Consider the following 17,574-nt stretch of genomic DNA (forward strand, 5'->3'; position numbering starts at 1 on the left):
GCACACGCCCCAAGTTCATGGTAAGTCAAACGAAAAAGGAGCATGAATGTATGAGATAGAAACTGAATTTGAGAACTCTTTGGATCGAGACCAGAACGGGGTGCTCGTCACCGGGCCTTGTAAGGCGACACCCACCGAACCCAAAACGAGCTCCAAGATCTCGGAAATGATTACAAACGGTTGCGCACGGCTAATGGAGAATCCGCACCCAACAGGATATCACGGCGTAAATTTCGCCTGATGTCGGCAATGTATCAGTAATTGACGTACAAGGAATATTTTTACCTTTTTTAGAATTGTACTATGGGTAAAACTCCCCTAATATATAAAGGGGAAGTTTTTCTATTCAATACACACATTGTAACACGTATATCAAAACAATACAAACTTGTTGGTCTGTTTCTAAGTTGTTAAAAAGGTTCTTATTTTAATTATAGTTCTTCATATATATTTGGCTTTGTATCGAGGGTCTGGTCGAGAACAGAACTATTGCTAAGCTTAAATCCGAGCCCGGACTCAATGTCACGATTGGTTTGGTTATTTATTTTATCTTTAATTCGCTTATCTAATATTCTTGATTACTTGTGTTGAATCTATCAACATATTCTTAAAATCGCGTTCAAATTTAATTGTTATCTATTTTAAAGAGAGGTGTGGGGTATTGTTAGTGATTAGTGATCTGTAGGAGTCAAGAGTCTCAGTGTCACAGTCTGACCATCTCTGTCGCCTTTGGCGCCTGTGGTTTTGGTTTCTTTAATCTTTTTGTCCGTGTGAGTAAAGATAGGTTAAGTTTTGAACTCAAATGGTTAAGTTTGAAGATAGGTTTATTTTTATCCTTATTGTATGTAATATCTTAAGCATATGGTATATGATTCTTAAACTTTAAAAAAACTAAGCATATATTTTGTCCAATCGACGGAACATCCAAAATGAGCAATTAAAATTAATGAAAAATGTTGTGTTTTTTCACGTGATTAATGTTAGAGCTGAAGAAATAAATGATGAATAAGTGGATTTTTAATCTAATGGAGGGCGTAAAAACTGCCAAAGAGAAAATAAGAAAAAGATATACAGCAGTAACTGAAAATCGAAATACGGCTTAATTCTCTACAAACCAAAACCAATAATTCATTCTGTACTGCTCTGTGCATATTCCTTGCTTGCTTCATTTATCCTGGCAGGTGCGGAATCTTCACTAAAAAAAATTCAAAAAATAAAAAAAGTAAATACGTAAAAAAAATTAAAAAGATTCAATATTTAATCTATGTACCTGGAAAAAAAATTAATCTTATGTAATTTTCGAACAAAAAAGGTTCGGTTGAACCCTAGTCCGGCCGCCTAACTCCTCCCCTACTCATTTATGTGGACGTAGCATTTAGTGCCAAGTTGAGCCTCGAGAGTCGAGAGATGAGCCTATTTTAGTTTATACACGTGAATTTTCAATGGGCCAAAAAGAATTTTCTTAATTTAAAATAGTGCCATTAGCAAGTGGGAGAATAAAGCAAAAGCAATAGAGAATAATTAGAGGAAACAAAAGGCATGAATCATGATTACAAATTTATTAGTGTTTGTTTAGAGTTTGTAAATTCATGTTTGAGTTTTTGGTCCAAAAGTATTCACGGAAAATAATTTTTTTTATTTAAACGAACTAGTTTAACATGTTCAAGGCAGCAAAAAACTATTAGCACTATATCTATGTTAGTGTAGTTTTATCAGTTCCGTAACAATTGTATTTTATGAATTTGTCAATTTAAAGTTTTTAAAATATTAACGAATTATCTTCGATCTATTTTTGTAAACACATTTATACGATATCAGGCTTTTACGATTAAATATATTTTTAAATAGGTAATATCTTGTAATTAAAGAAAACAATTATTTCACGTTAGGATAAAATGATAGCGTATTGGCCCCCAGATTTGAGTGATGGGGTAGTCAGTGCATGACCAATGAATTTTTCAGCCTTGGAAATGGGAAGGATAAACAATAAAATAATTACAAATTTTTTTTTAAAAAAAAAAAGTATGGTAGAAGAATAATTGAGTAGATGAGCTGCCACTGAAAGTACACGAGTGTCAAAAAATGGGCCCTTTAGTGTCACGTATTCCATTCAAAATCACTCTCCTTAAAAAACTTTTTATATCCCCATGATGAAATTAGGAAAACAAAAAAAACAAAAAAAACAAAAAAAACGAGGACAAGCTTTATAGTTTATATTATCCACTAGGTGCCCAACATAAATAATTACAGTAGATTGGATAATTTAGCTCTGTTCTTGCGATCTTGAAGGCATTAACATTGATCATCCAGTAGAAATCCTTGTTGCATCAATTATTCTCAAGCCTAATGCATATAAGATCATGCAGTCCATTTCAACTGACCAAACCAAGAGAGTTATTTTCTTCAAATAAGAGATACAATACAAGGTTTATCAAAATTAGCTCCTTAACAATCATCATGGCCAACTTTCAGACTTTCAATTACAAATTTGTAACTGCTAGAGTTCTTTTCATTCTCTTGACAAGCTGAGTATGTTGCCATGGTAATGTTTCGGAGGATCATTTTGGGGGATCACCGAATTGCTGCTCCAAAGTAGACTAACACAAGTCCTCATTACTATTTTCCAATGCTGCAAGTCCTTGCCTCTCTTGAGGCTTCTCCAAAGTTAATTGACCGATAAGCATGCCTGTGTCTAGTCTCGAGCGAAGATTCCAACTTTTCAACTTTTCCAGGATCAAATTTGACGCAGTGATGCACTGAAGCCCTCTGCCTTTATAGATGAATAAATTCTGCAGCAGATTTGTCGAACTAATTTCTTATTTTCAAACTATTTTTCTTTATAAATATTTTCTCAAGCTGTTGTATTTTACTATCTCCAGTATGTAGTGATATTTTGGTACTCCAATATTAATATAAAGCTGCCTGTTTATTAAGAAAAGTGAGCTAGACCAGTGAGCTAAGAATTGATTCACAGTTCTCCCGGGCCCCAAGAAGTAAATAAGGAAAGCTTTGATTTCACAGTATGATACTCAACCTGCTGGCTTAAGCATTATATAAAGCAGTCATGGCAATTGTTAAAAATATCAAATTACTGATAAAATGAGAGATACACAAGCTTTAACATAACAAAAAAAGGCATACATAAGGGACTCAAGATATTACCACATTTCTTCATGCAACATCATTCTATGACAGAACACTACCTTAGAACTATAGCCTTTAAAACATCAAAGCAACATATGCAACGACTAACAAAAGAAAAGCAAGCAAATGCCTTCAGTAGACACCTAATAAACTTGTCAGATATACAGAGGCTACACACTATTTATTTAATTCTGCAAACTCTAAAATTAATGTAATTTACTCACCCTTAAGAGTAAGTACTCTGAATGCTAAATCTGTCGCTTCCTATCGTGAACTCCCCCTGAAGAATTGCACTGAAAATCTTGATTATTTCCGCCAAGCTTGGTTGGGATTTAAAGTATTCAGTATGTACAATTTTAGTAGGCGTATAATTACACAATGAAAATACCTAATCAAATCATTCCTAATTGATGTAAAACTGTAATATTTTAACAAACTGAAGCAAGAGTAAATTTGTTTTAGAAGAGTCAATATTAATTACAATAGAGAAGTTATAAATGTAGGTATAGAATTTACCCATGGCATAAATTTTGTAGGCTACAAGCTCCCCAAGGTTGATATGCCTTATACTTCTGTACCGTCTCCTGTAAATACAGTACATATTGAACTACCTCCACACAAACTTCAAAGTTCAAACTCACCAATAAATCTAAACTTCAAAGAATAAAAGGATAAATAGTTTTCTTTCTAAAATGTACCTGCAATAAGAATGGTGTGGCATCTCCATTAAACAACAATAGATGAATAATATCTTGAATTAACAAAGCATGATTAGTTGAGTAGCTAAACTAATTATAAGTTTAGTCATCTATTATACTCTTTATCATTGTATTTTATACATGACCGGATTTTCTTCTTCCAAGGGGCTTTCTAATGTGAAAATCAGTGGAGTCCATCTCAGGTTATCCACCACTATGCCGTCAAAAGACCCTGCAGAAGTTAAAAATCTTAATAAACCCAGTTTACAAAAAGAAAAAGTTTACACCCCAAAAAAAAGTATTTTTTTTCAAAAAAGTTTTTCATAACAGAGCTGGAGAAAGTCAACATCCCATTTTGTTCTAAAAAATTTCCATGAGAAATCCCTAACCCACAACCCTAACTCCTTTTTAGAACTCAGGTAACTGAAGATTTTTCGCTAATTTTCCAATGTATACTAAATTCTGCTCCAAAAAACCTGTCATTTAAGCTGAAATAAAAAAAAAAAGTAGTACTAATTGTTTACCTCAAATTGGAAATGGAGAAAAAACTTATTACTCCAAAAGGCATACCACAAATCTGTCAAATTCAAGCTCGTCGCAATATTGAAATCGAATAAAAGAGAATACTTTTAATTCAATAGGTTAAAATCCTAAAATCCTTAAGCTTGCGACAAATTTTCAATATAAATCCAAAAGTTCAATAGTTTTTGATTTTGCCAAAATTGTCTTATTCTATTGTTACCTTGAGTTGGTGTAGCTGAGTCGCCACTGCAGTCGCAGACGAAGATAAAGGAAAGCGGTGGTAAGAGAATAGCGCAGTTTTTCTAATTTTTCAAAGCCCTTTCTGTCTCTGAAGCATCTGAGAGTCTGAGGGGTAAAATTGAAATAAACTGAATTTTGTGGTGTTTTGGTAAACTCACATTGACCAGAAGCTCCTCTCTGTTCTCGCTTCTTAATAGTAGTAATACTGTCCCCATGTAGAAATTAGTCCTTTCACATAATTAAAATGGTAGTATATTTTACGCAATATTATGAAGAATTTGGGAGAAATGATTAGACTTACATCTTCCGCAGTGAGAGGACATGATCATAGATAGGAAAGCATGAACGACGATGGTTGGGCAAAAAGGTTAGTACATAGTCGAAGGATTTTTCTTTTTTCTGCGGGAGGACGTGGTTCTAGTTTAGAACACATCTGCTCTCTCTTCTCCTTATTCGTATTTATTATTATTATTATTAATCTTTTATAGTCATATTCTTCATTTCTATTACTACGGTTGTTTTCTTTTCTTTGGTTATCTTACTATTTTTGCTATTAATATTTTTTTTTTCTTCAGTAATTTCAGCATATTGCCTTCCTTTACTCTTATATTTTTCAAATATATTTTGTTAATGCTTTTCTTTAGCTGATTGTCTATTAAAAATAACTTCTCTATCTCACACAAGATAGGGGTAAGGTTTGCGTACAATCTACCATTTTCAGACCGCACCTGTGAGATCATACTGAGAGTATGTTGCTGTATAAGTATTTGACGCAATATTAAAGGTAAAAATTTTAAAATGGAGCATCACTACTAACAAGAGAATTTATAAAATATTTATTTGACTTCTTAAAATAATAACTAGGATAGTCACATAAAATTTCTATTGGTGTTTTGGTTGCCGTTTTCGATTAAAACCATACATATCGATTCCTCTCATTATTTATTTTTTCGTACAAAGAACCAGAGATGTACATATTATTCTTTATCTTTTTTATTATCAGTTAATCGTTTAAAAGATTACTTGCGTGGACAGAGCTCAAATAATTGCTGTAAATTTCCCTTAAATTCAAGCGTACAACAATGTATTTCGATTTAAATTCAAGCGTACTACAATATATTTCGAACAAAATTGGACATTTGATGAACAAAAAAAAAATACATTTCTTTCTCTCCTTTTTCTTCTTTTTTTCCAATGACCTTGAAAGTGGAAAACCTTTAAGGTCAAAAAACGTTGCTCATGGGATAAGCGAGAGACAACATTTGGTAAACTGAAAGTTCTGCTCATGAGGCAATCAGTGTCAAAAAATCAAGAGCGGCACCGAAGAAAAACTTTACTATTTGCCATACAACTGACACTAGTTGTGTGAGACTTTGTTTTGTCTCATAATAAAGTTAACCTCAATTCTTACATATTTGGGTCCACAAAACCTTACGTCCTGTTGTGAGACAAAATAAAATCTCATACAACTAATGTCAGTTGTGTGATGCACAAAATAAAAAAAGCCATTACTAGAGTGTCTTATTTGTGCAAATCACCGGAAAACAGATTTGGAAGGTGATCTATTTGGCCATCAGCCAGGAGCTTACTAAGGGGAAAAACATAAATAGGCAATATTTAAGAAAAAAATTCAAAAATCTAGCAACAATAGTTATTTTACATTCGTGTCAATTAAATAAATATATTTCATAGCAGAAAATCATTCAATCCCATTAAAATAGGGATGCTAGTTAATAATCCCTAAAAATAAGCAAAAATAAAAGGAAAGGTGATAACGTTCATCCAAAAATAAAACTCCCTACCAAATTCCACTAAAATAGGCATATTAATTAATGATACAGAAGTCTTACCAATCACAAATAAATTACAGCACTTGCTTCTCTTCTTGAATTAAAATATACATTAAGTCAATGTGTTCTCTTTAATAATATTTTCATTAATGTTTCATTAAAACACATGTATAAGTAATAATATGTATAATATTGGAAGAAATCATGTATGTTGACTATAAACATCCTTATATTCTGAAAAATATAAAATACATATATTTAGTAAAAATATTTAAGATATATATTTGGTATACATACGTTATAAATTATTTATACGTTTGGTATAATAAAAATCTTATAGGATTATACAACAATAAACATGTATAATTAATAATACGGTATGTTCTTAGAAAGATCAATGCATGGATGTTGCTTCGGTTAAAGTGTGTATATATAATTATATAGATGGTATAATGATGGTATTCCGTATATATGTATTTGTTTATTTTGTATGTATATTTACTTGATATAACAAAGATATGTTCATGGTATATATTTGATAAGCTTTATATATATATATATATATATATATATATATATGTTTGTTTATTTTTTCTAAAATTTTGAGATTCAAACCAAAATCACAAGGAAATATAAAAAAAATAAATAGAACAAATTGACAGATTAATGGATGGGTAAAAATTAAAAGAAGGATTTTGATACTTGGAAAGGCAATAGAGAAAAGCAGTGAAGAGGTTGGAAATCCGAAGAAGGAGAGTCAATGGTAGAGTGATATGAGATAGAAAGAGAAATAATATATTAAGAATTTAAACATAATCCCTTGTTTTCAGGAAGAGTTAGAGAATAAATGAGTTACTATTAAATACTAGTATTTTATTCAAATATGCTACATTTGTAATAGAATCTGCTATTATTGAAATAATTCAAATATGGTAACACTAATATAAATACTACTCCATTATATAAGAGTTTTACCATGTAAAAATCTAAAAAATAAAGTGGTTGGGCTTTGTTGTCCAATATTCGAGCTAAGGTCCAATGAACTGATCCAACACTTGTCCTTTCATATTCGTTTGGCATTGAATCCATTAATTCTCGTCATTCACTGGTCAATAGTTTGACAAGTTTGCAAAAATAACCAAAGAGTGCAAAGAAGGGAATCTAGCACCCAGTTGCTTATTCCCTATTGTAACCGTCTTTAAAAACTAACCATGTCAAATTCGTACATATAACCATGTAACCTATTTTACTATAATATATGATTATTAGTTTAGCCTAATTTGGTGGAGCACTACTCACGTGATGAGGAGTTAACTTTGTTTTTCATTTTTTCTACTTTTCATTCTTTGATTATCATCATTGCTATGATTCAAAATGTTTTATTCAGGTTTTTAAATTTGTTGCCTTTTAATATTTTTACGAGCAATACGTGAAGTTACCCATATTTACATAGAGTAATAAAATAAGAGAATAGTCATTAAAAGCTTTTTGTGACTATTAAATGCTTTTTCTTAGTCATGTGCAAATTCTTAATAAATTATACTAAAAGTAATAAAAGTTTAATTTAAAGAATATTTTTTATATATATAATTTAAATATCAAGGATGCATAAATTTTTCTCTTGTGACTGGTAACAAAAGAAACCTAAGATCGTCGAGGTAGGTCATAATATACTAACATTTCGAGGAAGCGAAATTTGTATATTTATTTGTATCGGGTATCTGTATCAATCTAATAAATACATAACACATAACTTTATAAATATAATTATCAATAAATTATGCTTCCTTCGACTCATATTAACAGTCGTGGTTACTAAAAATAGTTGTCTCAAATTATTTGTCATTTTAGAAGTTCAAGACAAAACTTATTATTTTTTTTCTTTTTTACCCTTAGTGATAATTGTTCTTGAAGATGGAGATAACACATAAATAGAATAAATATTCAATGAAGAGAGATTATATCTTATGACATAAATAAGAGTAGAATAGTCCAATCTCTTTCTTAATTAATATTTCTTAAGAGGCGTGTAAAAATGAAATACGACATATAATATGAGACGGAGGGAGTAATTAATTAATGCTATTCTCACATTTATTATTAATCACTTAACCATAATAAATTAATATAATTAGGTATAAACACGCAATAATGTGCATAAGCTTTTACCTATTGCATGACGCACCTGAAAGCATTTGAACAAAATTTTCACAACTATGAATAGCTAAACTACATGTCTTCCTAACAGCAGAGTTTCAACCATAAGAAAACTTACGAAATACACACACAAAAAAAAAAGAAGAAGAACCGTGAAAATTCCACGTGGATGAAACAAAAAACTAATAGCATTCAACTTTTGAGAACCACAAATTTTCTAATGAATTTAAGGCCAAGCACATTATTAGATTCAATATATGATAGTGACGTCCATTTAGCTACAAACAAAGACTAAAATTTTAGATAGACTCTCAAGTTATAGTCTTTTGTTTAATTAAGGATAAGTAAAAGTTAAATGTAATGAAAGCAATAGCTTGTATTTGTTAATGTACCTGCATAACTTAATATCGGCCATGTTAATCTGAGGAAAAATTGGACAAAACTGTGGGCTTTCACCTTATAGTTCGGACTTCGGATAAAACTATGGTCTGTTTTACTCATTACTTTATTAAAGCATGGAAATAAGGGGTGTTTATGTTGTGGGGATTTTTTCTTTTCTATACAATATTTGAAACTTATTTATCAAAATTGTTCTAATTTTGTATATTATCCGCCCTAAACAAGGATTACTTACAAATTATATACAATCCTCCTTAAAAGGCTCTCAATCCATTATTAGTGCATTCAATCAAAGGATTTAGTTACACCATTTTTTCTTTTTTCTCTCCTCTCTCCCCTCTTCTCTCCAGATCGAACTTATAGTTAGGGATTTCTGTTTGATAATTCTTTTGTGGTACATTCGCCAAAGCCATGAGATACTGTTGAAGTTGTCATCTTTCTTTTTTTCGTGTCTTTTTTTTTGTCAAAGAGCAGAAATTTAAATTGCAAATAATACAAGCAATAAGTCCTAGCTTTGAACATCAACACCTCTGTATCTAATGATCTCGACACCCAAGTAGTCAACAGACCCTTGGACAGCCACATGAGGCTTTCCAACTTGAATGCGAACTACATATACCTGGGAATACCTGGTGAGGATTGTCGATGCAATAAGCTAAGCCGCAAATTCTAGTAGATTTGTAGAGGGCCACAAGCATCGATATCCACCAGGAACTTCTGACCTAACTCCCTTTCTTCTTGCTTCACTCCACCCAAATCATTTAGTTCTCATCAATATTCAAGTTTTTCCGTTCAAACAAATATGAATCAGTGTACATGTGTCGATTTGGAATTCATTCTCTACTTTTCTTTCCTTAATAAATCAACTGAGAAAAGAACAATATATGGTACATCAACATACAAATTAAAAATAAATTTCGTACAAATTTAATGCAAATTTGAATATCTACAACAACGTACATAGTAAAAACAAATTTCATACAACTAATTATATATTATACAACTTATTTATAACTTTTCTACAACTTTCATACATTATTCCAGTTAAATACAACTACTAAATATATTTTTTATACAAATTTTATACAATATGTCTTTTGTATATTTTGTATCTGATTTATACATAGTAAAAATAAATTTCATACAACTAATTATATATTATACAACTTATTTATAACTTATCTATAACTTTCATATATTATTTCTACCCAGTTAAATACAACTACAATATCATATAACTTAAATACAAATTTTATACAATATATCTTTTGTATATTTTGTATCTGATTTGTATATATTTTGTATGTGGTGTGTGCTTCTTCCTCTCTAAAATTCCAATTAAAACTTACTCTCTTAATACAATTTTGATACATATCAACAACTTTATGTAAAAAGATAGTATTGATAACTTAAATACAAATTTTATACAATGATTCATACATTATACAACTAATTTTCAACTTTCATATAACATTCAAATAAAAAAATATATATAATAACTACAATAGAATATAATTTATATACAATTATAATATAACTTACTACAATTTCGTAAGTATATTGTATGTCATGCATTCTTCTTCTTCTTCTTCTTCTTCTTCTTCTTCTTCTTCGAGTTTCAATATGAAATTCAGCCAAAACCAAGTCTAATCTTTACCAAAACACCCTCAAAGTTGAGATATAAACTCCAAACAATATTCCCAATTATTTGCAACAACACCCAATCCAAACAAATAATAATTTTTGAAAATCCAAATTCGATTTCAAAGCTTCAAAACTTTTTAATGGAGGTCAATGGTGGAGAGTCAAACACCTTCAAAATTTATTGATTGACAATTTCAATTTGGACACTAATTGTGCAACATGAAAGGAAATTTCTAAGTTAAAACGATTAAAATCCATTAAAACTCTATACAACAAGAAAGCATAAAAAACAGAGAACACCAAATGAAGAAAAATTGGGAAAAAAACAGAGAAAGAAGTAGAGAGACGAAGAGAGAGAGAGAGAGAGAGCAAGTATAAAAGGATAAGAAAATAACTGATATTCCTTATTCAATTCCTAAATCCTAATATAAATGGATACTCATTTAAAACTTATTTGTATATAATTGATAAATTGTATATGACCATGTAATTAAATTGAAACTTGAGTAGGGAGGGTAATAAGGTTTCAAATAGTGTATAAGAAGGTAAAAATCCCTTGTGGTATCAGAACAAATTAATAGTGAAAATAGTACTAGCTAGCCAATTTTCAAACTAGTAATTGAAAAATAGTGAGCATTTATAAAGTCATTGAAAAATAGTCGTTATTTTGTTGAAAACACATAAAGTTCCAGCATAATATGTTGGATTATGGAGCTACTTCGTATAAACTTCCAGCATACTATGTTGGAACTCTAGCACACGAAAAGTTATAACATAATATGCTGGATTATGGAGCTCCTACGTACAAACTTTCAGCATATTGTGTTGAAACTCTAACACATTATGAAATTTCAGACATTATGCTAGAATCTCATTTGTAAAAAAATCGAACTCCAGCATATTGTGCTGTACTTTTTTCGTATTTTAAGGGTATTTTTATGCAGATTTTGCCTTTATATGAAAATGGCTAATTTTGATTACTTTTGAAACTGTGGCTATTTTTCAATTACCAATTGTAAATCTGACAATTTCTGATTTTCTTTTTCCTCAAATTAATACAAACACAAATTTTTGCATTATACGGTGTTCGGTTAGCTGTAGTTTTAAAAAAAAAAAACTAATATAATGTCTTGTTGACGATATTAAATAATAATAGATGTATTAAGTTGTATAGGAATCAATATTTTTTTATGTGTACCGAATTAAAACGTGAATATTAGCAATAACTATTTAATAAAAATGTGTTATTAATGTAAGTAATTCTTATATAACAATCTCATCATTATTAATCATTGTATAACGAATTTTTTTTATAATTACTATATGAACAATCTCGTTATTATTTGCCACCACATTGTGGGGTCCATCCCCATGTTGAAGAAGAAAAGTGTCAAATATGGTAGGTACTTATGTGATTTGCAAATATGTAGAGAGGAAAATGTCAAATATAGTAGGCGTGAGAGAGTGAGGCTCCGCCTATAAAAGGAGAGCTTCGACTCTCATCTTTACACACCAATCAAGAGAGAAAGAAAGAGTGAAGTTTCACATACAAGGTATAAGAAAATAGTCTGTGAGAAAAATAGAGAGTGAGCGATATTGTAGTGAGGTGAAATATCAAAAGAGGGTTATTTCTTTTGAGTGTTGTAGTGGTCTTTGGAGTATTTTACTCGGACCTACAAAGTGTAAAAATTCTTGCTATAGTGATATCAGTTGCTCGTATCGGGGACGTGATTTTTTCCCTTATTGAAAATGGGTTTTCACGTAAAAATCTTGGTATCATTGTCACTCTTTTATTCTTGTCAATTATCGTATCTCGGTACTACGTTATTATTCTGCTTTTATTACCGTAAATATTATTTTTGTGGGAGTTTATTCCCAACAACTGGTATCAGAGCACAAGTTCTGCTCGTTCACATAAATATTATTCACTGTCAGTAGTACTATACTCGGTGAAAAATAAAAATGTCCGAAGTAAAGTACGAGGTAGCAAAATTCAATGGAGATAACAGTTTCTCAATATGACAAAGAAAGATGAAGGATCTACTCATCCAACAAGGATTACACAAGGTACTAGATGCTGATGCCAAAAAACCTGATACCATGAAAGTTGAGGATTGGGCTGACTTGGATGAAAGGGCTGCTAGTGCAATCAAGTTTCACTAATCAGATGATGTGGTAAATAACATCATTGATGAAGACACCGCAAGTGAAGTTTGGACAAGGTTGTAAAGCCTATACATGTCCAAAACCTGACAAATAAATTGTACCTGAAGAAGCAATTATACGCCCTACACATGGGTGAAGGTACGAATTTTTTGTCACATTTAAATGTGTTTAACAGACTAATCACACAGCTCGCCAACCTCGGAGTAAAAATCGAGGAAGAAGATAAATCCATCTTGCTATTGAACACGTTGCCATCTTCGTACGATAATTTGGCAACAACCATTATGTACGGTAAGACTACCATCAAGTTGAAAAGAGTCACATCGGCTCTTCTACTCAATGAGAAGATGAGAAAGAAGCCTGAAAATCAAGGACATGCTCTCATCACAGAAGGTAGAGGCAGGAGTTATCAAAGGAGTTCGAGCAACTATGGTAGATCCAAAGCTCGTGGGAAGTGTAAGAACCGATCCAAATCAAGAGCTAGAAGTTACTACAATTGTAATCAACCAGGTCACTTCAAAAGAGATTGCCCAAATCCAAGGAAGGGCATAGGTGAATTTAGTGGCAAGAAGAATGATGACAATACAACCGCCATGGTGCAAAACAATGATAATGTTGTCCTCTTTATAAACGAGGAAGAGGAATGCATGCACTTATCAGATCCAGAGTCGGAATGAGTGGTTGATACAACAACATCTTACTATGCCACACCGGTAAGAGATCTTTTTTTGCAGATATGTAGTAGGTGATTTCAGCACTGTGAGAATGGGTAACACAAGTTACTCAAAGATTGCGGGGATTGGTGACATTTGTATTAAGACAAATGTCGGATGCATATTGGTTCTAAAAGACGTGCGACATGTACCTGATTTACGGATGAACTTGATCTCGGGAATTGCTTTAGACCGAGATGGATACGAGAACTATTTTAAAATTCAAAAGTGGAGACTCACCAAGGTATCATTGGTTATTGCAAAGGGAGTTTCTCGTGACATATTGTACAGGACAAATGCAGGAATATGCCAAGGTGAATTAAACACGATACAAGATGAGATTTCTGCAGATTTGTGGTACAAAAGAATAGGTCATATGAGCGAGAAGAGATTGCAGATTCTTGCCAGGAAATCACTCATTTCTTATGCCAAAGGTACAACAGTAAAACCTTGTGACTATTGTTTATTTGGTAACATCATAGAGTCTCATTTCAGATATCGTCTGAAAGAAAATTGAATATACTTGATTTGGTATATTCTGATATTTGTGGTCCAATGAAAATTGAATCGATGGGCGGTAACAAATATTTTGTTACTTTTATTGATGATGCTTCACGAAAATTGTGGGTTTATATTTTAAAAACCAAAGATCGGGTGTTTCAAGTGTTCCAAAAGTTTCATGCTATGGTGGAAAGGGAGACATGCCAAAAGCTAAAGTTTTTCCGAAGTGACAACGGAGGCAAGTACACTTCAAGGGAATTTGAAGAGTAGTGTTCGAGCCATAGGATCAGACATGAAAAGACAGTTCCTGGAACCCCACAACACAATGGCGTAGCCGAAAGAATGAACCGCACCATTGTGGAGAAGGTGAGAAGCATGCTCAGAATGGCTAAATTACCTAAGTCATTCTGGGGTGAAGCAGTTCAGACATCATGTTACCTGATCAATAGGAGTCCATCAGTTCCGTTGGCGTTTGACATCCCAGAGAGAGTTTGGACCAACAAGGAGGTGTCCTACTCCCATCTGAAGGTGTTCGGTTGTAGAGCTTTTGCACATATACCAAAGGAGCAGAGAACAAAGCTGGATGATATATATGTTCCCTGCATATTCATCGGATATGGAGATGAAGAGTTCGGATACAGATTGTGGGATCCTTTAAAGAAGAAGGTCATCAGAAGCAGAGATGTAGTCTTCCGAGAAAGTGAAGTTGGATCCGCTGATGATATGCCAGAGTAGGCCAAAAATGGTATAATTCCTAACCTAGTTACTATTCCTTTTACTTCTAACAATCCCACAAGTGCAGAAAGTAGGACCGACGAGGTTGACGAACAGGGGGAGAAACCTGGTGAGGTTATTGAGCAGGGGGAACAACTTGATGATGATGTTGAGAAAGTGGAGTACCCCACTCAAGAAGAAGAACAACCTCAACCTCTGAGGAGATCAGAGATGCCAAGGGTAGAGTCATGCAAGTACCCTTCCACAGAGTATGTCATCATCAGTGATGAAGGGGAGCCAGAAAGTCTTAAGGAGGTGTTGTCTTATCCAGAAAAGAACCAGTGGATGAAAGTCATGCAAGAGGAGGTGGAATCTCTGCAGAAAAATAGCACGTACAAGCTGGTTGAACTTCCAAATAGTAAAAGACCACTCAAATGTAAGTGGGTTTTTAAACTCAAGAAAGATGAAAATGGCAAGTTGGTCATATACAAAGCTCGATTGATGATTAAAGGCTTCGAACAAAAAAAAAGGTATTGATTTTGACGAAATTTTCTCACCTGTTGTCAAAATAACTTCTATTCGAACAGTTTTGAGCTTAGCAGCTAGCCTAGATCTTGAAGTGGAGCAGTTGGATGTGAAAACTGCATTTCTTTATGGAGATTTGGAAGAAGAGATTTATATGAAGCAACCGGAAGGATTTGAAGTAGTTGGAAAGAAACACATGGTGTGCAAATTGAATAAGAGTCTTTATGAATTGAAGCAGGCACTAAGGTAGTGGTACAAGAAGTTTGACTCATTCATGAAAAGTCAAACTTACACAAAGACATATTCTGATCCATGTGTATACTTTAAAAGATTTTCTGACATCAACTTTATTATTTTGTTGTTGTATGTGGATGACATGTTAATTGTAGGAAAAAATAAGGGGCTGATCACAAAGTTGAAAGGAGATTTTTCCAAGTCATTTGATATGAAGGACTAGGGCCCAGCACAACAAATTATGGGTATGAAGATAGTTCAAGAGCGAACAAGCAAAAAGTTGTGGTTGTCTCAGGAGAAGTACATTGAACGTATACTGGAACGCTTCAACATGAAGAATGTTAAGTCAGTCAATACACCTCTTGCTAGTCATCTGAAGTTAAGCAAGATGATGTGTCATACAACAATGAAGGAAAAGGAAAGCATGACCAAAGTTCCTTATTCCTCTGCCATCGGAAGTTTGATGTATTTAATGGTATGCACTAGATCTGATATTGCTTACGCAGTTGGTGTTAGCAGGTTTCTTGAAAATCCTGGAAAAGAACACTAGGAAGCAGTCAAGTGGATACTCAGGTACCTGAGAGGACGGGAGATTGTTTGTGCTTTGGAGGATCTGATCTAATCTTAAAGGGCTATAGAGATGTTGATATGGCAGGTGACATTAATAACAGAAAATCCACTACTGGATATATATCATGGTAGTCGAGATTGCAGAAATGTGTCGCACTCTCTACAACTGAAGTAGAGTATATTGCCGCTACTGAAGCTGGCAAGGAGATGATATGGTTGATACGGTTCCTTCAAGAGCTTGGATTGCATCAAAAGGAGTATGTCGTCTATTGTGACAGTTAAAGTGCAATAGACCTCAGCAAGAACTCCATGTACCATGCAAGGACCAAACACATCAACGTGAGATATCACTGGATTCGAGAAATGATAGAGAATGAATTTCTAAAAGTCTTGAAGATTTCTACAAGTGAGAATCCCTAGATATGCTGACCAAGGTGGTACCAAGAGACAAGTTCGAATTGTGCAAAGAACTTGTCGGCATGCACTCAAGCTAGAAGTCCGGTATTACCTCCTTCAGGTTAATGGGTCTGGAGGGGGACATGTGGGGTCCATCCCCATAATAAAGAAGAAAAATGTCAAATATGATAGGCACTTATGTGATTTGCAAATTTATAGAGAGGAAAATGTCAAATATAGTAGGCGTGAGAGAGTGAGGCTCCGCCTATGAAAGGAGAGTTTCGACTCTCATCTCTACACACCAACAAAGAGAGAAAGAAAGAGTGAGGTTTCACAGACAAGGTATAAGAAAATAGTCTTTGAGAAAAATAGAGAGTGAGTGATATTATAATGAGGTGGGAATATCAAAAGAGGGTTATTTCTTTTGAGTGTTGTAGTGGTCTTTGGAGTATTTTACTCGGACCTACAAAGTGTAAAATTCCTTGCTATAGTGATATCAATTGCTCATCTCGGGGCCGTGGTTTTTTCCCTTATTCAAAAGAGGTTTTCACGTAAAAATCTTGGTGTCATTGTCACTCTTTTATTCTTGTTAATTATCGTATCTCGGTGCTACGTTATTATTCTGCTTTTATTACCGTAAATATTATTTTTGTGGGAGTTTATTCCCAACACACATAAACTATCCTTCAATTATATCTCTGCATAACTAGTAAGTGAATCAGAGGCTTAAGCGCATTAGAAGTGTCATTTATCAGCAAAGGTTGCATGATTACTTGAAAAAAATGTCATACATGTATTAAAACACATTAATTTATCATGATTAAGTAACAAATTAAATTAAAAGTATATACTAATTAATATAGTTCGCCTTTTCTAGAGTAATCTTTTTATTTACTGTACTATAACAACTCTGGGTTAAGCTCAGTTTTTGTATTCAATTCAGTGTTTAACACTGAATTATGATTCTACATGTGGCTAGGTTCAAAGTTGGTCAAAACTAGTACATTCTTAATTAAGTTATACTAACAAAGCCTTCAAACATAAACATCATTTTCAATTTAATTAAAGATGCCGACCTCGTAAATCTCAAAATTTTATTCTACATTTAGATAAGGTTCAAATGTAATCCAAAGATCCATCTCTGAGTCATTCCCCCCTCTC

The 17,574-nt window shown here is 32.8% G+C and overlaps 1 long non-coding RNA gene across 4 annotated transcripts; it reads right to left on the minus strand.

The window, feature by feature from the left end:
* Nucleotides 1-2,380: 2,380 nt before the first annotated feature.
* On the minus strand, nucleotides 2,381-5,042 carry LOC107774092 (uncharacterized). Of its 4 annotated transcripts, XR_012697192.1 has the most exons (3): nucleotides 4,585-5,039; nucleotides 4,367-4,419; nucleotides 2,381-4,074 (listed from the first exon to the last, which is right to left on the minus strand). It is a non-coding gene; the product is annotated as an uncharacterized LOC107774092 (long non-coding RNA). The 4 variants fall into 4 exon arrangements; XR_012697191.1 differs by having other exon boundaries at nucleotides 4,367-5,042; XR_012697189.1 differs by lacking the exon at nucleotides 4,367-4,419.
* Nucleotides 5,043-17,574: the final 12,532 nt, after the last annotated feature.

The sequence above is a fragment of the Nicotiana tabacum genome, chromosome 12, assembly GCF_000715075.1.
Source record: "Nicotiana tabacum cultivar K326 chromosome 12, ASM71507v2, whole genome shotgun sequence".
Classification (NCBI taxonomy): domain Eukaryota; kingdom Viridiplantae; phylum Streptophyta; class Magnoliopsida; order Solanales; family Solanaceae; genus Nicotiana; species Nicotiana tabacum.